General features: G+C 39.2%; 1 protein-coding gene across 2 annotated transcripts in view; it reads left to right on the plus strand.

The window, feature by feature from the left end:
* The window catches only part of PPM1H (protein phosphatase, Mg2+/Mn2+ dependent 1H), a 320464-nt gene that overhangs the window by 209916 nt on the left and 99618 nt on the right, over positions 1–10930 (plus strand). The gene's annotated exons all lie outside the window — the stretch shown is intronic.

Genomic DNA, 10930 nt, shown 5'->3' on the forward strand with positions numbered 1-10930 from the left:
GGATGTTTTGTTTACTGCAGGTTAGAAATCAGGCTTGATATTGATACAATCCAGATATACTATGCAGATCTACAAAAATGAACTCCATAAAACTAAACAAAATTATGACATCCCAGAATTTTTTCCTTTTTTTTTTTTTGAAAACTAATCTCCCAGTCTTCCCCAACATTCTGAATAAAGAATTCAAAAAACCCAGAATAATCTGTCTGTAGGGTAGTTAATAATTTATCTTAATGTAAACAAGTCCATGTAGCATGGATTTTAAATGTATTAAAAATAACCATGCTTTTTGAGAGAGGTGGATAAGATGCACTGAGGTATCATATAGCAAAAGGGTGAGTGTCTCAAAAATGTCCCTTATGCTTCAGTTGCTCATCTGTGAACTGGGGTGATCATAGAGCTAACATGGCATCCTTTGGTGTAAAGATTAACAAATTTTTTTAGGATTAACAAATTAAAATTGATAATGTTCTTATAACAGTGCCTGGACCAGAGATTTAAATAAAAAACCTAATTTTTCGGGAGTCGGGCGGTGGCGCAGCAGGTTTAAGCGCACGTGGCACAGAGTGCAGGGACCAGCATAAGGATCCTGGTTTGAGCCCCCGGCTCCCCACCTGCAGGGGAGTCGCTTCACAAGCCGTCAAGCAGGTCTGCAGGTGTCTCTCTTTCTCTCCCCCTCTGTCTTCCCCTCTTCTCTCCATTTCTCTGTCCTATCCAACGACGACATCAATAAGCACATCAATAAGCACAACAATGTTACACAACAAGGGCAACAAAATGGAAAATAAATATTAAAAAAAATTTTTTTAAAAAACCTAATTTTTCAATTATAATTATATGAAGAACTTCCATGACCAACTTTCTGTCAGCACTTTTGTGTGACCTTGTATTTGCAAAGGTAATAAAGATTTGGAGGCATGTCCCTTTTTGCTGATGAGTTGTTTTCTGCTCAGAGGAATGCCTTTTCCCAGATTATTACTTGGAAATAAAAAAAAAAGGCCTATAATATAGAAACCTTGTATGTTTCATATAAGTAAATATTTTTATCCCTATTCTATACATTAAGCCATTGTAGAATTGACAGATCTAGGCAATTTTATTTAATATGTCCATTTCTGTACCTGTTTCCATATGGTTCCTTTATTGTAAGATACAACTTTTATAATTCCAAAGTTATTTTAGAAGCATATTACTTCTTTCTGGTTGATCCATTCAGTAAATGTAGAAATGTAAAAATGAAATTTTCTTGATGTCCACATAAACAGAATTTAGCACCCCTCAATTCATAAGAAGCTTTATTCTGATTACTTTGAGTTTTTTTGTGTTTTTTTTTTTTATGTAGTTCCAGGGAATAAACTCAGGGCTCATGCATGCATAATGCCAGAGCTGTCTGCTTGGCCTAGTTTTCATTTTAAATCTTTATAGAGAAAAAGTGGAAAGGAGAGATGCCAAAAGCAGCACTTGACATGCATAAGGTTCTCTTAGTGCTGTCCATGGTGCCAAGGGTGGAACTCAGGACCTCACACATAGTAAGGCGTGTGCTCTAACCTTTGAGCCAATTCCTAGGCTTCTACTTTGATGTTCTTAAAAGCAAATTAAGATTGAGAATTTATGATGAAAGATTCCAACCCGTACATATTTAGATCTTGGCCATTTCACATTTGTTCTTCATTTTGTAAAAACCATACTAAAATACTATTTTCCTGCACTGCAAATTGAGCAGCCAGTCTTGGCTCTGAAAAAGTTGTCCCATTTGGCCATTGATATGACTGTTGGTGATCATCAATGCCATAGCTGACACTACTAATTTCATCATGACCTTAGAACTATGTATCATGATAAATCTATAATGGACTTACAGTCCTCCTCTCATATAATCTGACCATGTTTCTGCCCCTCCCAAGGGCAAGAAAGAAGAACATGGGAGTCAGGCGGTAGCGTAGCGGGTTAAGCACACGTGGCAGCGCAAAGCACAAGGAGCGGTCTAAGGATCCCAGTTCAAGCCCCCGGCTCCCAACCTGCTGGGGAGTTGCTTCACAGGTGGTGAAGCAGGTCTGCAGGTGTCTATCTTTCTCTTCCCCTCTCTGTCTTTCCCTCCTCTCTCCATTTCTCTCTGTCCTATCCAATAACAATGACATCAATAACTAATAATAAAACAACAAGGGCAACAAAAGGGAATAAATACATAAATAAATTAAATAAAGAAAACTTTTTTAGGAGTCAGGCGGTAGCGCAGCAGGTTAAGCGCAGGTGGCTCAAAGCTCAAGGTCCAGCTTAAGGATCCTGGTTCGAGCCCCGGGCTCCCCACCTGCAGGGGAGTCACTTCACAAGCCATCAAGCAGGTCTGCAGGTGTCTCTCTTTCTCTCCCCCTGTCTTCCCCTCCTCTCTCCATTTCTCTCTGTCCTATCCAACAAGGATGACAACATCAATAACAACAACAATAATAACTAGAACAATAAAACAAGGGCAGCAAAAGGGTATAAATAAATAAATATTAAAAAAAGAAAGAAGAACATTCAGTTTTTAAAAGATTTATGTTTAAAAAAGACTGTGTTAAATACTGAAAAGCCACATTTTAGTAACTTCTTTTTGAGGGCAAAGTAGTCTCAGCAGTTTTAAAAATGTATTTGTATGAAAGGTTTCTAGATAAAGGACTTCACAAAATCTTTCCTACTAGTGTAATCTACCCTGTCATTTCTACATGAGTATTTTTACTATTCTTTTTTTTTTTTTTTTTTTTTTTATAGGGTAGGAGGGGTACAATTCCACGCAATTCCCACCGCCCAATCTCCATATCCCACCCCTCCCCCGATAGCTTTCCCATTCTCTATCTCTCTGGGAGCATGGACCCAGGGTCATTGTGGGTTGCAGAAGGTAGAAGGTCTGGCTTCTGTAATTGCTTCCCCGCTGAACATGGGCGTTGACTGGTCGGTCCATACTCCCAGTCTGCCTCTCTCTTTCCCTAGTAGGGTGGGTCTCTGGGGAAGCTGAGCTCCAGGACATATTGGTGGGGTCTTCAATCCAGGGAAGTCTGGCCGGCATCCTGATGACACCTGGAACCTGGTGACTGAAAAGAGAGTTAACATACAAAGCCAAACAAATTGTTGAGCAATCATGGACCCAAAGCTTGGAAAAGTGGAGAGGAAGTATTAGGGAGGTACTCACTGCAAACTCTAGTGTACTTCTGCTTTCTTACTTTGGTGCCATACTCCAAACTCAGTCAATTTCTGCTTTGCGTTTCTACTTCTTTTTTTTTTTTACATGCATAACATTCCCCAGATTCCCATTTAACAATACAACCCCCACTATTTCATTCATCATTTTTCATGGACCTGTATTCTCCCCACCCACCCACCCACCCCAGAGTCTTTTACTTTGGTGTAATACTCCAATTCCATTTCAGGTTCGACTTGTGTTTTCTTTTCTAATCTTGTTTTTCAACTTCGGCCTGAGAGTGAGATCATCCCATATTCATCCTTCTGTTTCTGACTTATTTCACTCAACATGATTTTTTCAAGGTCCATCCAAGATTGGCTGAAAACGGTGAAGTCACCATTTTTTACAGCTGAGTAGTATTCCATTGTGTATATATACCACAACTTGCTCAGCCACTCATCTGTTGTTGGACACCTGGGTTGCTTCCAGGTTTTGGCTATTACAAATTGTGCTGCCAAGAACATATGTGTACACAGATCTTTTTGGATGGATGTGGTGGGTTCCTTAGGATATATCCCCAGGAGGGGAATTGTAGGGTCATAGGGTAGGTCCATTTCTAGCCTTCTGAGAGTTCTCCAGACTGTTCTCCACAGAGGTTGGACCAATTGACATTCCCACCAGCAGTGCAGGAGGGTTCCTTTGACCCCACACCCTCTCCAGCATTAGCTGCTGTTACCTTTTCTGATGTATGACATTCTCACAGGAGTGAAGTGATATCTCATTGTTGTCTTGATTTGCATTTCTCTGACAATCAGAGACTTGGAGCATTTTTTCATGTGTTTCTCGGCCTTTTGGATCTCTTCTGTGGTGAATATTCTGTCCAAGTCCTCCCCCCATTTTTGGATGGGGTTATTTGTTGTCTTGTTTTTGAGTCTGGCAAGCTCTTTATATATATTGGTTATTAAACTCTTATCTGATGTATGGCATGTAAAGATCTTCTCCCATTCTGTGAGGGGTCTCTTGGTTTGGGTAGTGGTTTCTTTTGCTGTGAGGAAGCTTTTTAATTTGATGTAGTCCCATAGGTTTATACTTGCCTTAGTCTTCCTTGTAATTGGATTCGTTTCATTGAAAATGTCTTTAAAATTTATGCGGAAAAAAGTTCTTCCAATATTTTCCTCTAAGTATCTGATAGTTTCTGGTCTAACATCCAAGTCCTTGATCCACTTGGAATTTACTTTTGTATTTGGTGAAATACAGTGATTCAGTTTCATTCTTCTGCATGTTTCAACCCATTGTTTCCAACACCATTTGTTGAAGAGACTCAGCTTTCCCCATTGAATAGTCTGGGCCCCTTTGTCAAAGATTAGATGTCCATACGTGTGGGGCCTCATTTCTGGTCTCTCAATTCTATTCCACTGGTCAGTGTGTCTGTTCATGTTCCAGTACCAAGCAGTTTTGATGACAATGGCCCTATAATATAGTTTGAGATCTGGGAGTGTGATGCCTCCGGTTCTGTTCTTTTTTCTCAAGATTGTTTTGGCAATTCTAGGTCTTTTCTGGTTCCAGATAAACATTTGTAGCATTTGTTCTATTCTCCTAAAAAATGTGCTTGCGATCTTGATGGGGATAGCATTAAATTTGTAGATGGCTCTGGGTAATATATTAATTTTGATGATGTTAATTCTTCCAACCCATGAACATGGAATATCTTTCCACTTCTTTGTGTCTTTTTCAATTTCTTTGAGTAGTGACTCATAATTTTCAGTATACAAGTCTTTCACTTCTTTGGTTAGGTTTATTCCTAGATATTTTATTGTTTTTGTTGCTATAGAAAAAGGAACTGATTTCTGGATTTCAATTTCTTCTAACTTAGTGTTTGCATAGAGGAATGCCACTAACTTTTTAATGTTAATTTTATAGCCTGACACATTACTGTATTGCCTGATGATTTCCAAAAGCTTCTTGCTGAATTCCTTAGGTTTTTCCATGTATACTATCATGTCATCTGCAAATAAGGAGAGTTTGACTTCTTCTCTTCCAATCTGTATGCCTTTAATTCCTTGCTCCTGCCTGATTGCTATGGCAAGAACTTCCAACACTATGTTGAATAGTAATGGTGATAGTGGGCAGCCCTGTCTAGTACCTGATCCGAGGGGAAATGCTTCCAGTTTTTCACCATTGAGTATGATGTTGGCTGTAGGTTTGCTATATATAGACTCCACTATCTTCAGGAATTTTCCATCTATTCCTATTTTTTGTAGTGTTTTGATCATAAAGGGATGTTGTATTTTGTCAAAGGCTTTCTCTGCATCTATTGATATGACCATGTGGTTTTTGGTCTTGCTTTTGTTGATGTGGTGGATCACATTGATTTATTTACGTATATTAAACCAACCTTGCATGCCTGGGATAAACCCCACTTGGTCATGATGAACAATTTTTTTGATATACTGCTGTATCCGGTTGGCTAGAATTTTGTTCAATATTTTCGCATCTATGTTCATCAGAGATATTGGTCTGTAGTTTTCTTTTTTGGTTGTGTCCCTGTCTGCTTTTGGTATCAGGGTGATGTTGGCTTCATAGAAGCTGGCAGGGAGTATTCCAGTGTCTTCAATCTTCTGGAAGACTTTTAAAAGTAGAGGTATTAGTTCTTCTTTGAAGGTTTTGTAGAATTCATTTGTAAAACCATCTGGTCCAGGACTTTTATTTTTGGGAAGATTTTTGATAACTGTTTCAATTTCATTAGCTGTGATGGGCCTGTTCATGTTATCCACTTCTTCTTTACTTAGTTTTGGAAGTTGGTAGGTATCTAGGAAATCATTCATTTCTTCCAGGTTCTCTAGCTTGGTGGCATATAGTTGTTCATAGAAGCCTCGCATGATATGTTGAATTTCTGCAGTGTCTGTTGTGATTTCTCCTCTTTCATTTACTATCCGATTTATTTGGGTCTTCTCCCTTTTTTGTTTTGTGAGTCTGGCTAAAGGTTTGTCGATTTTGTTTACTCTTTCGAAGAACCAACATTTACTTTCATTGATCTTTTGTATGGTTTTCCTATTCTCAATGTTATTTATTTCTGCCCTAACTTTAGTAATTTCTGTCCTTCTGGTTGCTTTAGGATTCCTTTGTTGTTCTTCTTCTAGGTCTTTAAGATGTGCAATCAGGCTGTTTATTTGTGCCTTTTCTTGTTTCCTAATGTGTGCTTGTATAGCTATGAACTTCCCTCTTAGGACTGCTTTAGCTGTGTCCCAAATATTTTGATAGCTTGTGTCTTCATTTTCATTGAAGTCTCGAAACATTTTGATTTCTTCCTTGATTTCCTCTTTGACCCAGAAGTTGTTAAGAAGTGTACTGTTGAGCTTCCACATTTTGGCACTGTTACTAATCTTTTGTTGATTGTTAAGTGTTAGTTTAATTCCACTGTGGTCTGAGAAGATGCTTGGGATGATTTCAGTGCTCTTGAATAGGCTGATGCTGTCTTTGTGGCCTAACATATGGTCGATCCTTGAGAATGATCCATGTGGATTTGAGTAAAATGTGTATTCCAGTTTCTTGGGATGAATGACTCTGAAAATGTCCAATAGTTCTAGTTTATCTATCTCTTCATTTAGCTCCCTTATGTCTTTACTGATTTTCTTCCTGGATGATCTGTCAAGTTGAGAGAGTGGGGTGTTGAAGTCCCCTACTACGATTGTGTTACTGTTAATATATTGCTGTAGCTCTTTCAGTAGAAGTTTGATGTATTTAGATGGCTTCTCATTGGGTGCATAGATATTAATAATTGTTAAGTCCTCTTGATTGACTGATCCTCTGAGCATTAAGTAGTGTCCATTCCTATCTTTTTTAATCTTATCTATTTTAAAGTCTATCATGTCAGATATGAGAAGAGCTGTTCCTGCCCTTTTTTGTGGGCCATTGGCTTGAATGATAGTTTTCCATCCTTTCACTTTAAGTCTGTGTTTGTCTTGCTGCGTTAGGTGAGTTTCCTGTAGACAACATATTGTTGGGTTGTGTTTTCTGATCCATCTTCCTACTCTGTGTCTTTTAATAGGTGAATTCAGGCCATTGACATTTATTGATATCAAAGATTGAAGATATTTTAACGCCATTCTTGTAGAGTTTTAGAGTGTTTTGATATATGTCCTATTTGTGGTGGTCTGGTTGTTTATAGGAGACCTTTCAGAACTTCTTTCAGGGCAGGCTTGGTGATGGTTGCTTCCTTCAACTGTTGCTTGTCTGAGAAGGTTTTGATGCTTCCATCTAGTCTGAATGACAATCTAGCAGGATATAGTATTCTTGGCTGAAAGCCTTTCTCATTGAGCACTCGATAGATATCTTGCCATTCTCTTCTGGCCTGTAGTGTTTGTATGGAGAAGTCTGCTGCTAATCTTATGGGTTTTCCTTTGTAGGTGACTCTTTGTTTTTCTCTTGCAGCCTTGAGGATCCTTTCTTTATCCTTATTCCTTTCCAATCTAAGTATGACATGTCTTGGTGTCTTTAGGTCTGGGTTAATTCTGTTTGGGACCCTCTGGGCTTCTTGAATCTTTATGTCTTTGGTGTTGTCTAGACTAGAGAAATTTTCAGCTATTATGGCCTGGAGAATGCTTTCTTCCTCCCCTTCTCTTTCTTCCTCTGGTAAGCCAATAATGCGTATATTGTTTCTTTTGAAGTCATCCCATAGGACTCTGTTGTTGTTTTCAGCATCTCTTAATCTCTTTTTGAGATCTCTTCTTTTTTAGTTGTCTCTAATTCATCCTCAATCTTGCTAATTCTGTCTTCAGCCTCATTGATTCTATTCTCTCTGCCCTCTACTGCTTTCTGGAGTTCATCTATTTTGTTGCCCTGCTCTGATACTGTTTTAGCTTGTTCAGCTAGTTGCCTTCTTAGCTCAGCGATTTCAGCTTTCAGCTCTCTAATAACCATGAGATAATTAGAATTTTCTTCCATATTCTCATTTGTTGTTCCTGCATTTCTGATTACAATTTTTTCAAATTCTTTACTCACTCCTGTTATTATTTCCTTAGCTAATGTTTGGATGTTGAACTCGTTGTTTTGTGCTTCACCCTCTGGAGGACTTTTAGCTGGACTCTTGTCCTGGTTCGAGTCTCCAATATTTTTTCTTGTTGTTTTAACCATTTTATATAAGTTAACAGTTTTTTCAATCCCTGAGTTGGAGTTCAGTGGTGTAAAAGCCTTTTTTTTTTTTTCCCCCTGTAGGCTATGGGAGCCTGAGGGCTTTTAAACTATCAATAGGCTTCTTGGCTTAATCACTGACTCCTGACCAAGAGATAAAGCAGGGTGTGGCAGAGATAATCCTGTGGTTATGCAAAGAGACTTTCACAGCCCCTCAGCTATACCACCGAGGTATAGGTCTTCTCCTGAGTTTCCCAGTTAGATCTCTGTACCCTGGTGTCCCTCCCTGTTGCTGCTCCAGATTCTGAGGGTAGTAGCAATGGAGACTCAGAGTTGCACTTGGTGAGTCTCTGGGGAGTCCTTTCCTCCCTTCAGCTGTCCCCTTGTTGTGGAGCAGACTGGAGGTGGTGTCTCCACTTACAAACTGTTGAACTGTTAGCAGTCCCTTAATCTCTCCTTAGGCCCCTCTTTCCTCTCTGTCACCAGCCACGCGTGTTTGTACTCACGAGTGATTTACTGGGTTTCTGTGGTCATTCTAGTCCTGTCTTGTTTCGGTCCGGGTGGTCTCCTTTGGTATTCCTAGTTGATCCGGGAGAGGAGAGGAGAGGAGAGGAGAGGAGAGGAGAGGAGAGGAGAGGAGAGGAGAGGAGAGGAGAGGAGAGGAGAGGAGAGGAGAGGAGAGGAGAGGAGAGGAGAGGAGAGGAGAGGAGAGAAAGCGATCTGCTGCTCGTAGCTCCGCCTCCGCTATTTTTACTATTCTTATTCTAAGGGAGAAATTGGAACAACTATGTTGAAAGAAAGGTTAGGTTGTCACTACTAAGTCTGGATGCCACTTGGCCTAGCAATCCCACCTCTGAGTCTGTGTCTAACCAAAGTATGTGTAGATGTTCACCAGAAAGCAAAAATGTGCATAATAGCACTGTGTGTGACAGGCTCAACATGAAGCTGCCCAGGTGCCCAAGGAGAGGAAAATAAATACCAAAACTCTGTGTGGGTCGGTTTTCTGAAAAACTATACAGCACTCAGAATTAACAAGTTGCAAAAAACACACAGCATGGTGAGTCTCGGAAAGAATGCCCAATGAAGGGAGCAACAGACAAGATTCCAGAGAAAATAAAGATATAGGCAAAGGCAGCCAGAAAATTTAGCTAGTTCTTCCCTTGCGGCAGTAGTGGTGAGTGGGTGGGACCCGTACCCACAGAGTGCTGATGATGATTTAACTTCTTGATCTGTACACCAGTCACATAAGTTATGCAATTTGTAAAAAACCATCCTTTGCCCATATGATGTGAGTGCTTCTTTTCTTTCTGCTTCTTCTTCTTTTTTCAAATTTATTTCTCATGTGTTTTTTTTTTCAAATGTGTGACATAATAATAGTTGATAAGATGACAGGGGTATAATTTCATACCACACCCATATCAAAGTTCTGTGCCACTCCACCCCACTCCACCTGGACCCCCACCCAACAGTAACCACCATAGTTCTCACAAAGTCTTAGAGACAGTTTTGTCACTCTTTTTGTTGTTGTTGTTGTTTCCTAGTTCATGAGTTTTAACTCCTTATATTTCACATATGAACAAAACCATTCAGTAGTTGTCATTCACTCTTTTATTTCACCAAGCGTAGTTACCTCTAGTTCTACCCGTTTTATTTTGAAGAAATCAACATTATCTTCCTCCCTTCCTTTCTTTCATTTTAATGTAGAATATTATTTCATTGAATATATGTCCCATAACTTTTTTATCCACTCATCTGTTAGTGGGCATTCAGATTGCTTTCATTCCTTGGTAGTTGTGAATAAAGCAGCTATAAAATAAGGGTGAGTATGTCCCTCTGAATTAGTGTTTTCCTGTCCTTTGGGCTTATGCTTGGAGTAGTATTACAAGGTCATAGGGCATTTCCACTTATATTTATTGAAGGACTCTTCATACTATTTTCCATAGAGACTACATCTGATTGCATTACCACCAAAAAGTGTAGCAGGGTTCCTTTTTCTCCACATCCTTTCCAACATTTGTCATTTCCTTTCATTGAGATAAGCCATTCTCACTGGTGTTAAGTGGTATCTACTTGTAGTTTCGATTTGTATTTCTATAATGATAATTGAAGCAGAATATTTTTTCATGTCTATGATACATCTGTATAACTTGTTTAGACAATTACTCATTCAAATCTTTTTTTTTTTTTTTTACCCATTCAAATCTTTTGCCTACTTTTTAATTGGGCTGTTTGTTGTTGTTGTTGTTCAGCTGTATGGTTTATTTTATAGATGTTTGATATCAATCTCTTATCAGGTGTGCATATCTTCTTCCAGTTGCTGGTTTATCTTTTTAGCCCTTGTGTAATTGTCTTTCAACATGTAGAACCTTCTGTATATATAAAAATAACTTTCTTATTTTCCCTTTTGTTGCTCTTGTTGTTTAATATTGTTGTGGTTATTGATGTTGTTGTTGTTGGATAGGACAGAGAGAAATGGAGAAAGAAGGGGAAGACGGGGAGAGAAAGACAGACACCTGCAGACCTGCTTCACCGCCTGTGAATCGACTCCCCTGCAGGCAGGAAGCCAGGGGCTCAAACTGGGATCTTTCTACCCATCCTTGCTTTTGCCGCTGGGCCAGTGCCCGACTCCCAGAAAGAACTTTG

Source organism: Erinaceus europaeus, chromosome 7 (genome assembly GCF_950295315.1).
Source record: "Erinaceus europaeus chromosome 7, mEriEur2.1, whole genome shotgun sequence".
In the NCBI taxonomy this organism is placed as follows: Eukaryota; Metazoa; Chordata; class Mammalia; order Eulipotyphla; family Erinaceidae; genus Erinaceus; species Erinaceus europaeus.